This window comes from Ursus arctos, unplaced genomic scaffold (genome assembly GCF_023065955.2).
Source record: "Ursus arctos isolate Adak ecotype North America unplaced genomic scaffold, UrsArc2.0 scaffold_29, whole genome shotgun sequence".
Lineage (NCBI taxonomy): Eukaryota > Metazoa > Chordata > Mammalia > Carnivora > Ursidae > Ursus > Ursus arctos.
The window spans coordinates 9,857,218-9,872,347 of NW_026622974.1; the positions used below are offsets into that span (position 1 = coordinate 9,857,218).

The 15,130-nt window shown below is 36.3% G+C and overlaps 1 protein-coding gene across 7 annotated transcripts in view; it reads right to left on the reverse strand.

The window, feature by feature from the left end:
- Nucleotides 1–15,130, reverse strand: part of MMUT (methylmalonyl-CoA mutase) — a 164,738-nt gene that overhangs the window by 2,091 nt on the left and 147,517 nt on the right. For all 7 annotated transcript variants that reach the window (XR_008956230.1, XR_008956231.1, XR_008956232.1 and 4 more), the window contains one exon: nucleotides 1,160–1,263. The gene's annotated coding sequence lies outside the window, so the exon portion shown is untranslated. The remainder of the gene's footprint in view (nucleotides 1–1,159; nucleotides 1,264–15,130) is intronic.

Consider the following 15,130-nt stretch of genomic DNA (forward strand, 5'->3'; position numbering starts at 1 on the left):
TTGGTTTTCAACTTTAAGTAACAGAAGCCTTGTTATATAGTAGCTTTAAACATACGTAGGGTTATTTTTTCACGTAAGTCTGGTGGAGTGTAATTCTGCCCATGCCAGCTATTCAAGGACACAATCTCCTTTCTATTTATCTTTCTGCTCCACCTTCCTCGGTGTGGTTTTCATTCTCATCATGGCAAGATAGCTTCAGAAACTGAAGGCATAATATCCAAATTACAGGCAAGCAAGATGGGCAAAAGGGAATAAGGAAAGGAGTTTTCATGGGGTTTTCTGTTTGCCTTTAACAAGCTTTTGATTTTACTCAGAAAAGTGCCTTTGCCAGGGACTTTTGCCAATAGCCCAGCCAAGGTCATATGGCCCTGAAACTGCAAAGGAGCCTGAGATAGCAAATACTAGCTTCTATCCATGACAACAGAGAAATGCCAGGAGATGGGATTTGTGGCATTGCTATAGAATAAGCCAACCCACAGAATCTGCCACATTTTTTAAAAAAGTAAACTTTAGGTACATTAAATAATAGAATATAAATGAAAATAAAAGTTTATCTAAAAAATTAAAAAATTGTTTAAAAAATTTAAAAAATATATATGTCCATCAAGGAGTAGGGGAGACATTCTTAAGTCTGAAAAATTATACATAATAAAAGAAATAAAAAAATACTTATTCAACAATACATTTTTCATTTTTTAAATTTTATTTTTTGTTATGTTCAATTAGCCAACATATAGTACATCATTAGTTTTTGATGCAGTGTTCAACGGTTCATTAGCTGTGTATAACACCCAGTGCTCATCACCACACATGCTCTCCTTAATACCTATTTTTTAATTAACAAAAAAACATAAACAGAGTTAACAAACAAACATTCAGAAAATATCTGTTATATAGCTGGCAAACACAGACACATAGACAAACACGTGCACTTAACACAAATAGTCCTTAAAAATATAAGAGAGATAAAAAGCCCAAATGAATAAATGGGCACAAGATATTGGTTGAATAATTCATAGATGAGTAAATTGAAAGAGCAAAATAACATAAAAAGATGCTCAACTTCCTCAGTCATCAGCAAAATGCAAATTAGTTTAACAATAAAATATCACTTTATATTTATTAGACCTGCAAACATTTTCTAAAAAGAGAGATATACCTCCTGTAGTGAGAAGCCCAGCCAAAGGATATTCTCTTCCCAGTGGTGGAAATGTCAAGTTCTATATCCTTCTCAGAAACCAATCTGGCAGCATCTTTTAAAATCTGAAATACACAGTTGACCTTAGAAATAGCATTCTTAGGAACCTAATAAAAGTAAAAGCATTACTATGTAAGGTTATAGCTACAAGATCTTTAATTGCAATATTGTTCATAGTGCTAAAAACTGGGGGAAAAGTTTAACATCAACCAACAGGAAAAGGGTTGGTTAAATTATGTTATATTTACATTTTGGAATGATATGTAACCCACTATAAAAAATTAAAATTTTACCAATTGACTTGAAACATTTTCATAATTTTTGAGTGAAAAAACTGTGCAGAAAAAAACATGTGATCATCCCATTTTGAACAATAGCAAATATATATCTGCATAGACTTGTGTGTGTGTGTGTGTGTATATGTTTGTATACAGTTATATAAATGTGAAGAAAATGTGTAAGAAAATATGTTGGTGTTAACATATGTGACAGAGTTGAGGGGTGATCTAGGTGAAGGGTGGGAGGAGATAACACTTACCCAAGTAAAAAAGAAAAAGAAAAATATCACTAATAACAACTATATAACAGCAGATATGATCTGCCACTAAGTGTGCATTCATGTAAAATTATATTTATTTAAATACAAATATATGTTTAAATTAAAAAATTAAAATAGCAACATGGTCACTTTGGTATAGAATAAAGGTCGTGACCACACCTAGAATACTGAATGTGGTTCTAGGGAAATATAAAAGGCACTAACAAAAAAGAAAAGAAAAAGAAAAGAGAGAAAGAAAAGGAAAAAAAGAAAAGAAAAGGAAAAAAAAGAAAAGAAGAAAGAATCATAAAAAAATGAAATCATCAGTGACTGGAGAAACATCAATTCTTCTAGAATTCTAGGAAAATAGGGATTAAGATTGACTAGGTTCCTCCTTTTTCTTTTAGCAAACTCTGCCTTCACTTCTCCCTCATATTCAACAGATGACTTTACCACCCCCTTTAGAGACAAAATAGCAATTAGTGGACTGACATTCCCCAACTTCCTACTTCTGTACCTATAAACTTAAACCTGTTTCCACACATTCCTCCTTCCCTCCATCTACAGCTAAGCTCTCACCCCAAACTCTGAGATTCGACACACTGCTCTTTCTCCGGAAATGCCTTCTATGTATTGTCTGTCCTTCTCCTTTCACATCTTCAACTGATCCCTCTTTGGGTTGTTTGTTGTTGTTGTTTTAATTAGTCCTTTCCTATAAATCTTTTTTTTTTTTTAATCCAAGTCTGGGCTGGAAAATGTAGAAAATGAGTCTGTAACATTTTGCACATCTGAAAACAAGAAAATTATCAAAAACTACTGAGGACTTGTCAAAATGACAATAACTTTAAGAGGTTCCCATTGTTCAAACATGGTACAATTTAAGCATCAATCAGAATAATAGCTGTAATGGGTAGAAACTTGTGAAGCCACTTAAAATCCTTGTGTTCATAATAATCATTTTTGAAAAAAAAAAATTCAAAATGCTCTGGTCATCTTTGAAGGATGTCAGATAATTCACTCATAATTTTGAAGCTGGTTAATAAATGAAACCAATCACTTTTTCCCTATTTATACAGATTATACCTCAGAGTAACCAAAGAGTTAATGAGGAAGACTCTCATTTACAGACTTATTCCAGCTAATAAATGAAATGGGAATACAGAATTGAAATATCATGTTTTGCCACTCTTAATAAATTAATAGATCCAGGCGAAGTTTCTCAAAGGCTGCTGATTTCACAATTAAAAGGACAATGAGACATTTTGTACCTCCAGATGAAAGGAAAAAACACAACCCATGAAGCAGTCTTTAAAAAATACTTGAACTGCAATAAGACCAAGAGTCCAGCACTAAGTACCAACCTAAAGAAACTGTGGAGGATAGAGGAGGGTATTACATAGTACAGTTCAGCAATCAGCAATATCTAAACCATGAACCATTCTGCAGCACAAATGGTCCATTTTCTCAAAAAATTCAATAACAAGAAAAAGAAGAAGGGGTAAAGGAGAAGAAACCTAAACTTTAAAAGAGATATGGAAGGATTCCTCTCTATGTGCCAAAGGAGAACACATCCTTTTTCCAATTGGAAGCCTCTTGCCCATTGGTGGTGGGTCTGAAGGGCTGGTCGAAGTATAGACCATAGCCTGGTTCTGGTCCAAGATGGCAACGTAGAAGACCTCACCTCCTCCACAGATACACCAAATCGTTACCTATTTATAGAGCAGTTCCTCTCGAAGAAGAACTGAGGGCTGACTAAACAACTTCTGTATAATAAAAGATAGAGATACCACTTAGAGAATGACAAGAGAGACAAAGACATGGTAATGAAGTCTGACACTGTGAACTGCAGTGGGGAGGAATAGCACTGAGGGCTGTAAGCAGATTCTTCTGCTCTGGGGCAGAGAAACGCCAGGGTTTAAAAGAGCAACTGGTACATAAAGATCCATCCTTAGAACTCCACCAAACAGAGGACAGCTGAGGGAACTCTCCAGTTTGAATGGCTGTGAGCACCACAGTTTATGATCCCCCTCCATCATAGAAGTAGGGTCCAGATGTCATAGCTGACCTGCCACCTTAGTGAGCCCCAGAGCCCTGGTGCACACCAGTGCTGGATGCCCTGGGGCACAGAAAAAAAGCCAGGGTTTAAAAGAACAACTAGAATATGAAGGAACTAGCTCTAGAATTTTGCCAAATAGCAGGAGAGCTGCTGAAACTCTGCATTGGGAGGGCTGGTGAGTGCCAAAGTTTATATTCTCCGTCCATCTTGATAGCATGAATGAGAGAAAAGTTCAGGTGCCATAGGCAACCTACTTCCTCAGTGAGCCCGAGGCCCCTAGCCCACACTGGCCCCAGCATTCCATCAAGGCATCCCCAGGATGGGGCACACGGGGACACCCCTAGTCAGCACTCAATATATTTCCAGGCATTATGCCAAGGTAATGCAGGTGCAAAGCACCCTGGAACACTCCAGGCCCCCAGCATTTCTATTCCAGATGACTCGCTAGGGAACTCTCAGCACTCTGAGGTCTGGTTCATGCCTGCTTCAGCTCCAGCTGCCCCACCAAGGTGTCCCCTGTGCAGGGCAACCCAGGAACCCCCTGCCTGGGGATTAAGAGGTCCAAACATTCAGTTATAAAAGAAATAAGTTGTGGAGATGAGAAGTACAGCATAGGGAATATAGTTAATAATATTGTAATAACTGTATAGTGACACATGGTAACTACACTTATCATGGTGAGCATTGAGTAATGAATATAAATGTCCATTCACTATGTCCTATACCCGAAACTAATATAATATTGTACATCAACGATACTTCAACGATAATAATTTTTAAAAAGAATGCAAAAGAATTACAAGTGGCACTGAACTGCAAGGTACTCTTCTAGTTACAAGGGTGCGATGGGGTAGGGGGAGACTGGCCGAGTGGGGGGACAGATGAATGTGTGTAAGTTCAAGTTTTTCTTTAGGTTGTATTTATTAAGCCTACGTATCTTTCTTACCTGGCCCATTGAAACAAGCATTTTGTTGAAAAGAGAAAATGATGATTGACAAAGACATACTTTGATGTTATCTGTCCAAGAAAAAAGTTGTCCCCAAGCTAAGAAATGGGTCAAATATGTAGTACAACTTGTGACTTGAGAAAATAGTTGGCATGACCTGTTTAAAATGGCCCCTCGTTACTTCCTTGGGGCTCTGCTTCAGGCCTCTACTTGACACCATTTCAACACTGTCCATTGGCCCAATGGCCAGCAGAAGCGGAGCTGAATGTTTTTGTGAGAAGTTGTTTTGTTTTGTTTTGTTTTGTTTTGTTTTGTTTTGTTTTGTTTAGTTTTGTTTTGTTTTGTTTTGTTTTGTTTTGGAAGATGAATATGGGACACAATTTAACCTCAGCTTATTCACACATTTAATACCTTAGCACAGAAACCAGATTGTCGATGTTTTGAGAACTTCTAATTCAGAAATTGAGGTCAAAATACCATGTTTTAAAACCAAAAATTGTTTTTAGGTGAATTAAATTTAAAACTAAAAATTGTTTTTAGGTGAATTAAAAAGACATAGTGTAGCACTCATTCCATATATTTTCATAGTATAGATTTTCATGACATGTACTTGAAATCTATGAGTAAAATAAGCCTAGTAGAAACATATCCAAGATGAAATCGCCACTTTCTTTTGCAAAAAGAAGTCATTGCCTTGGCATCACATGCTATTTATAAACAGTTTTTTTATAGAGTCATTAGATGCTTTTGTTTTGCTGGCTTCTGACCCTGAAAAATTTGCTGGTATTAAAACAAATTTACAGTTTTATTACTGAAATTAGTTTTTACTAAAGTACCTTTTCTCTTTCAAGTTTCTGACTGTCAGTCCCAATTCCCTTTGATCATAGCAGACATTCCTCTCATATTATATATTGATTCCTAGCCAAAGAAATAACAAGAGATAGTAATATCACAAAGGACGGATGCCACAAAGAATTAGTTCAACATTTCAAGAAACAGAAACACATCTGACACACTGTGTAATCACTGCCACTGAGGGTACTAAATAATCTTTCTTTTGTATCCTTAATGACGTACTTGATTCATACTTCCAATTTTGTGTGAGCCCCATGAATAATTTTATCACAGGCATTATCATCTTTTAAAATTAAGGTTATGAATGTAATCATTACTATTTTAATTAATATCTTATAAAGAATGCATTTATGTATATAACGTGGTATTAGGCTTTCTTGTGGAACTTTTAGTCTCTAAAGCCTCCAAGTATTTCAGACAGACACGGGACAATCATAAATGAGGGTTATATGTCAATTTATGGGTTGGAAAGTATCTCATTTGCTCTTTATGACACATAGAAGCAATATTGTTAACTGTTGTGGGTGCTCGTTGCAACAGGTTCTAATGGACTCTCTAGATTGAGGATCATGAAAGCATAGACTCGAGTCTTCACTTTGCCACTAAATGGCTCCAGCTCTTCAGGCAAAGCTATCTCTGCTTGGTGATTTACTCATCTGAACATAGTGAGGATTGGGCTAGCTGACTTATGGGGTTTCTTCCAGCTCTGAAAGCTGTGATTCTGAGTCCAGTGTTTTTCCCTCACTAGCAATCAAAAGAAATGTGGTATGTTCACTTTCTTCTTGACTAATAGTCAATGGTAAGACAGAGGGATTTATTTTACAATTGACTGAAGAGGACACAGCAGAGAGCCTCACCAGAATAACTGTAGACTTCTTATGAAAATTAGAGAAAACTAGAACATTTTTTGACATTTTGTACATGATGATTGTCTTCTACTCTTTCATCCACATGCAGAATTTATAATGTGGCGGGGCGCCTGGGCGGCACAGCGGTTAAGCGTCTGCCTTCGACTCAGGGCGTGATCCCAGCGTTACGGGATTGAGCCCCATATCAGGCTCCTCTGCTGGGAGCCTGCTTCTTCCTCTCCCACTCCCCTTGCTTGTGTTCCCTCTCTCGCTGGCTGTCTCTATCTCTGTCGAATAAATAAATAAAAATCTTTAAAAAAAAAAGAATTTATAATGTGGAATTTGACTGGAATATGTTTTGTTGCCACTTTGTTGCCCTAGACCATCTAGAGGAAGCACAGGACTGGGATATAATGCTGAGACACTGTACCGGTTACTCTCCGCCCTGCAGCAATAATACCATTCCCGAGCAAACACACCTTACTGCCTCATATATTGAAAGTTCTTAAAAAAAAAAAAAAAGAAATTTTCTTATTAGAGTCTTTATAACACCAGTGCAGTCAAGAACGACTTTTTCCCCCCAATATATAGAATGACTAGCTCTTTTGATAAGATTGAACTTAGAAATTCCATTTAAGTTTTATCTGACGTTTTAATAAATATGATGCCAGGATTTTTCTGTGTTAATTGGAAAAGTGATATACTATATTTCAACACTATAAGATATTGTCAACATAAGCGGGTACTTAATATGTAGGTACTAGTAATATGTAAAACATTGTCAAATAGTGACAACTTTACACACTCCTGCTCTATTTCTGTGTTTTTCAGGGCACAAAACTTTGTGATTTAATAAGAAATCATAGTGTGATTTTTTGAAAACATTTTAAATGTCAAACTCAATCAATAATACACAAAGTCCAATTTTTTCACTTCAGTGATGACAATAGGAATACCAATTGACTGTGTGTATGTACTGACTCTGATAACTTCGTCACTACTGCACTGATGCTGTTAGATATATCCTGATTTCAAAAATGCTCAAATATCAGCATTTTTTAAAAAGAATTTATTTATTGAATTGACAGAGAGAGAGACAGCCAGCGAGAGAGGGAACACAAGCAGGGGGAGTGGGAGAGGAAGAAGCAGGTTCCTAGCGGAGGAGCCTGATGTGGGGCTCGATCCCAGAACGCTGGGATCTCGCCCTGAGCCGAAGGCAGACGCTTAACTGCTGTGCCACCCAGGCGCCCCTCAAATATCAGCATCTTAAATCAACAAATTGTGATCTATATTTATAAAATATTCCTGCATAATACTAATTTGAATAAAACAAAACGCACAAATTCAGTATTCACTAATTGTAACATAGTAAGTATTAATATTGCCTATGCCCTTTCAAATTTTGGCCAAAGCAAAAATTCTACCCTGTATTCCAGATTACTCTTTGTATATGCAATTGGATATACCCACTCAGAAGTTATTCAAGCACCTCAAATTAAAAGGGTCCCAAAGTTGGGGCACCTGGGTGGTTCAGTGGGTTAAGCACCCGACTTGATTTAGGCTTAGGTCATGATCTCGGGGTCCTGGGATCCAGCTTAATGTCAGGCTCTGTGCTCAACAAGGATCCTGCTTGAGATTCTCTCTCTCTCATTCTCCCTCTGCACCTCCCCTATGGGCTCTCTCTCTCTCAAATAAGTAAATAAATCTTAAAAAAAAAAAAAAAAAGGAGGTCCCAAAGTGAACCTCCTTCCTTTCAAATCACCTCTCTTTATGTATCTTTCAACTTGGTTAATGATATTACCATTTGCACAGTTGCTTCTGTTAGAAACTTCAGAAACAACTATTTATAACCTTTCAATCTTTACTGTCAACATTTGAGATTCTATCTCCAAACAAATCTTTATAACTCCACCCTTCAGCACTATACACAAAGTCATTGCATTAATTCATTTTACATGAAGGCTTATGGGATTGCTGTATTATTCCATATTAAGGCATATTTTCCACACATTGATGTTTTTGAAATGTGTGCATTTAATAAAGATTTTCCCTTTCATCCGAGAAGCTGTAATTAAAATTATAGTGCATTTTACAATAAATCCTAGAACTGAATAAACATGATTTTGATGGTTGATTTTATGTGTCAACTTGACTGTCCTAAAGGATGCCCAGATAGCTGGTAAAACATTATTCCTGTAGTGTCTGTGAAGGTGTTTCTAGAAGAAATAAGCATTTTCATTAGCAAATGGAGTAGAACAAGTGGCCCTCTCCAGTTTTTGTGGGCTTCATCCAATCCAATAAGGGTGACAATAGAACAAAAAGATAAGAGGAAGAGTGAATTTACACTCTCTTTGAGCTGAAACACTCATCTTCTGCTTTCCGACACATGATAAAAGGCAAAACTGAAAAAAATGGTTTAACTTCAATAAGTATGTATGTGCTAGATGAAATCACAGTTAATAACCTAACATAAACACTATTAAACTTTTTTCAGTTTTTTATCTTATCATTGCACAATATTTTTTATCTTATTTAATATACTTAAATGTAAATTCTATCATTTCTGATTATATCATCATTCCTGCTTTATTGTTGTTCATATGGACTGGGTATCCCTTTACCCATCTCATTAGTTTTAACATTTACAACTAAATGCCACTTTGTATTAAGTGTGTGTGTGTGTGTGTGTGTGTGCACATTTGTTTGAACAGCCGAGATTAGCACTTTTCTGTCGAGCACAGTATAACAAAGCTTTTTTTTTCACATTGGTTATAAAACTACAGGTACATGGTTTTATTCTTCCTCTTATTATTTTCCAGTTCACTTACATTACTATTTAATCAGAGACTAACGGCTTTAATATTTCATAAACAAGATACCTACTGTTTCCTGCATTGGGAATCACTGTTTTCTCCACAACAGTGAATTCTCCCCAGTCTTATTTTTTCCCCAATAAAATTAGATTTTTAGAATATTGTATTCTACCTTCTCTTTTCCTTTGCCCCACTCCCAGCTAAGACCTCTGGAACACTTTTACTTCTTTCCTCCCCACCCATATTCTCCACATACCCAGGTCTGAGACAGTTTAGTATCTACTAGAAATCTTCCCATCTATTTAAATAGCTCTTAATTGGCATTCATATTACACACTCCAGGTGAGTTTATTATTATCTGCAAATTACTTATGTCACCAAGCTCATTTCACAAGATTATTTACTTTTTATCTTCCCCCACTTTGTTACCTGTATTTATTCATTTATTTACGTAGTCATTTCACAGATGTTCTCTGTACATGAAAATGTGAATAATATAGTCTCACATTCCTTGCACATCTTTAATGTCTTTCTTTCTCATAGAAAGGATGAGTGGTATTTTGGCTGAGTAGAGGACTTCTGCATCCTTTTGTCTCAGCAGACTTCTGATTTATTCCCATATTTTAGATTCTGACATCGCAAATACCATGTCCAGCACAATCAGATATTTTTCTCTATGCAAAAGCTAGTAATTTTTTATTTTGAACTGTATAAATTTTCTCTTCATCCTTTGAATTCATGCCCAGATGTCCAATTCATTTGTCAGGCTATAATATTTTTTTTTTTATCACCCAGAATGGAATTTGGTGAAACTATGACATTTTACACTCAGATCGTTTTTCACTTTAGGGAAGTTTCTTTCCTTCTAATTGTTTAAATTATTGTCTCTTCTTTATCCTTTTTCCTTTTGAATCTGGATCACCTATTTTACTCATATTGAGTCTCCTAAAGTGATCTCCCAAGTACTTTATCTTTTTATTTATGATTTCTCTCTCTACCTTTCAACACTCTGCTAGGAGCTATTTGTTGCACATGAACTTCTCACAAGTGGTTCTCTCCTATGATTTACTAAATGTTATATTTTAAAAATCATGATTTTGAACCCCAGACTGTCTATTTTGCATTATATTTGGCTCTTCTTATGTGATCTTATTTTTCTTTCTTATTTTCATCTTCCTCTCCTTCGTATGGCTGATTTTATTTGATTGTTCTTATATTCCAATTATGCAGTATGAGTCTCCTCTTTTTGAAAGATGGATCCAGTTAGATGGATGATTGTTTTCTCTGAGTGCCAATTGGATTTATATCTGATAGCTGAGATATCCTTAATAAACAGAATAATGCAGTGGAGAAAGACAACACACTCCCTAATCTTGTGTACTATCATTCTATCTGAAGTTGTCTACTTTTAAGTGTCACACCCTCCCAAGCTGTAAGTCAGGGAAGACTCATCCCATTGTTCAGTGTCCCACTAGCCATTTGTGCCTTAGGGGCAACTGGCACTCACATCTAGGCCATTATCAAACAACTTCTCTTCCTTCCCCGCCCCTCTCAACATAGATCCAAAGGACAAGAACTTCCTATGGTTAAGCTTGCTGGTCTGTGGCTTTAGAACTTGCATCTGTCTTTAATCAGGTTTTCAGCCCACAGGGAACAATCCCTGAACCGGTTCAACAGAGAAAAGGGAACTCATCTACACATAGATGCCAGAAGGTCTCTAACTCCTGGCTCATGAGAGACAAGTTGCTTGGCATTGAAGGAAGAAGGAAAGGATGCCTGTTCAGATTACTAGTCCAGTTATTAATCACTGGAAAAGAAAAAAGCCCAAAGCCCAAGGTAATATTATTCTTTTAAAAACATTGTAGGCTTCCTATGTATCAAATTGTAATTCACACCATTAGACAAAAGTCACGACCACGTTCCTTTCTGAGACATGTTCCTCTGTATCTGGGTTGTATGTGGCTGCTGTGAAGAAATGCCCTAAGATTCTTCAGAAGCACAGTAAGGCATGCCCTAAATATAATTAGTGGCCCTATTATCTACCTAGAAGCTCAAACTTAAATCTTTCTGAAGACCTAGAAAAGGATATTGTAGATATATATTATATTTTGATCTTTGCTCTGAGGTTATTTCTCTTTGAGAGCATTTGTGCTTGAAAAAAACTGTTCTAGGACTTCTGTGTTTCCTCTAAGTTCTGTTTTTTATTATTTATTAACTTATTTATTTGAGAGAGAGAAAGAGAGCAGGTTGGGGGGGGGAAGACAGAGAGGGAGAGAGAATTTCAAGCAGGTTCCACACATGGTGTGGAGCCTAACAATGGGCTGGATATCATGACTCTGAGATCACAACCTGAGCTGAAATAAAGTCTGATGCTTAACCAACTGTGCCACCCAAGCATCCCTAAGTTCTGTTTGAAAACTAAATATTTCATCTTTAGTCCATCTGACTCTTTTCATATGGCAATTTTAGCATCCTATCTAGAAACATCTTTAGCAAGAGCCAGAGATCACTAGATAATATTTTATCTTTCCTATGGTACTGCAGGCAAGAGTTTCACTGTTTTGCCGGTATGTAAGTTTTGTCTGAGCTAAAATAACAGTTTTCTCACTGTCTTTCAAATTTTCACCAATTTTCTTCCTAAGACCCTTCTAGCTTTCTCTAATTAACACCTTGTGGCTCTTCCAGATTTTTCTGTCCCTGGTCTCCAAACCAATGCCACATATATTCGTTTTGTGTTATAGCAGCATTCCACTTTATGACAGCATCCCAAATTCTATTCCAGTTATCTACTGCGATAAACCAAATTGTTCCAAACTTAGTTACTTAAATCAGAAGCAAATCTTTTTTTTTTTTTTTTAATCTCACAAATCTGCTGCTTGGCAGAACTCAGTGAGGAGAATTTGTCTCAGCTATATATGAAATGGCCAGGTTGACTGCAAATGGTGGAGGGCCAGAACAACTTGGGGCTTCCTGGGAATTTCTCTCCTCATGTGGTCTCAAGGCCTCTCCATGAGGTCTCTCCACGTGCTCTTTCTATCCTGCCCTTCACAGTCATTTAACTCCCTCCATGGCTATTGAGGACCCCAAGAACAAATATTTCAAGGGACCAAGCAGAATGCTGTTAAGCCCTTTTAAGAAGTACCCCTTGTGACACAAGGCCCAGCACTAATTCAATGAGAAAATGGGACTCCACAGGGGCATAAATACCCAGAGACAAGGATTATTGGAAGGGAGGGAGGGTCAACCTACGGGCTCGCCATGACAATCACATTTCTGCTCTTACACCCCACCCACAAGTCTTTAATTTAGCATTTATTGCATAGTATTGTATACATTCATCACTCTAGTTCCTCTTTTATGTTAACAACGTTTAAAGAGACTAAACCTTTTTTTTTATGTGCCTTTTAAGTGACTATAGTCACAGTTTACATTTCTTATTCAGGTATAATTATTTAGTGTCACTTTCAAAAGGGTCTCATTTTGGTGATGAAATATTTTGTCATCCTTCTCAGTGGTATTATATCTCCAGCAACTCAAACAGTATCTGGGACATACTTAATTGGTGGGGAAAAAAATGTCTGTCGAAATACTTATTTTGTCAATCATTAGGTTTGTAATAGAGAATTGACATTTGAAATAATAAGTAATATGTTATAACTGCAGCATTAAAGCAAGAGAGTTTATGCTTTTTTGTGAAGGAATTACTCTAATGTCCTTTTTGAGGTTACTAATTGCTCAATCTTAAAAGTCACATCAATCTACATATCTGATGAGTAGGGTCACAGTTTTCTAAAATAGTCAGCTCTTCACTTATAACATTCAAAAAGCATTGACTTTGAAGTCTCCTAAAATAAATGCACATGAATATTTTCTATTTTTCAAAAATCGCTTCCTCAAGTCACTTACTTTTTTTTTCTATTGATCTTTGTTAGATCTTCCTTCCATTTTTCCCTTTAGAGAACACAGGATTGAATACCAGAGTCAAAAATTTCTAATGACATATTCTCAATTGCCTTTTAATACACCCATAAAAATGATCTTTTAAAAAAATAAGTACTTCACAAATAGAACAGAAATGTTTTGATCTATTTTTTATGACATTTACATTTTCATATACATTCCTTAAGAAAAAGGGGAGGAGGTAAGCTTCAAAGAACAAAGAGAAAAACAACAAGGTCACCTTTAAGATTCTATCCCATTTATATCTCCAGTTCCTACTTCATATTTGGCTTCCAAGTATACACAGGCATACAAACTTTAGTATATTTCCTAGTTACAATTCTTGCCATGGTGTCTTGGAATTAGTTACCAATCAATGAGTATTTGTTAAACAATTGCCTAATTTCATCTGCCATCATTTTGCCAAGGCTCTAAAATGAATTTTTTTTATCGATTCCTCATATTCTCTGTGTACCCTAATTATCCATCGATACCAGCAATGATATTTATTTGTAATACATTTTGCCATTCCTGATAGTGTTATGAAGCACAAATAAAAATCCAAACAGCTTGAATTTATAATGCAAACCATGGAACAAGGTCTACTTGATTTACTAATGTTTAATGTGGTTAGACTTCAGGACGATTTAATAAATTAAAACCACTCTCTTGCCTAATATAATGCCTTTGCAGCAATATTTTTTTAATGTTTCATAGCACACTATCTCTGCCATATTCAATGTTAGTAAGACCTCACTACTGACAATATCGCTTCTCCAACTATAGAAGTAATACAACAAAAGCAACAATTCAAGATTCAGATTAAAAGAATCAGTGTTTCATTTCCAGTTAGAATAGAGAAAATTGCCAAAGGACATTGCTCGTACCGTAAGAACCAGAGACATAATCTTTTTACAAACATAATTTTTATTAAAGTCATTGATGAGAATGATGCACAGAGAAGAGTGGAACTTTCGTTTCTGGAGCTAATTCTTTGTCTGGATATTAACATTTAAGAAGGTTAGAAGATTTTGCTGTAACAAGGAAAAATGAGCCGATTTAAACAAAAACAGTGGATCTAGAGAGTATTACACTAAGTGAAATAAATCTCAGAGAAAGACAAATACCATATGATTTCACTCATATGTAGAATTTAAGAAATAAATGATCATAAGGAAACAAAGACAAAGACGGGCATTACTAAGAAACAGACTCTTTTTTTTTTAAGATTTTATTTGTTTATTTGACAGAGATAGAGACAGCCAGCGAGAGAGGGAACACAAGCAGGGGGAGTGGGAGAGGAAGAAGCAGGCTCATAGCAGAAGAGCCTGATGTGGGGCTCGATCCCATAACGCCGGGATCACGCCCTGAGCCGAAGGCAGGCGCTTAACCGCTGTGCCACCCAGGCGCCCCAAGAAACAGACTCTTAACTATAGAGAACAAACTGATGGTTACCAGAGGTTGGGGGGTGGGGGTGGGACTAAATAGGTGATGGGGATAAAAGCGTGCACTTGCTGTGATGAGCACCAGGTGTTATATGGAAGTGTTGAATCACCATATTGTACACCCGAAATTCATATTACACTCCGTGTTAACTAACTGGATTTAAAAAAAACTTAAAAATTTTTTTGTGTGTGGGTTGACATGATAAATAGAAGTTGAAGAAGCCCTAAACACACAGCTTATTCTCCTCAATTGACAATTTTCTCCCATAGGACTTTTTTTTTTTCTTCCAGAGGTCAAGAACATGGGAAACCGAGAACTGAACTGAAAAACTGTAAAATATTTTTTGTTCTTACAATGCTAAGGATCCAAAGCAATGCTAGGAGAAATGTCCTGATCCCATCCTAAAGACATTTAATATTAGAGGTGAACCAAACTAAGTAAAGGTGCAACACAAGTCCAACACAGTTCAATACTAATTTGATCAAAGAGAT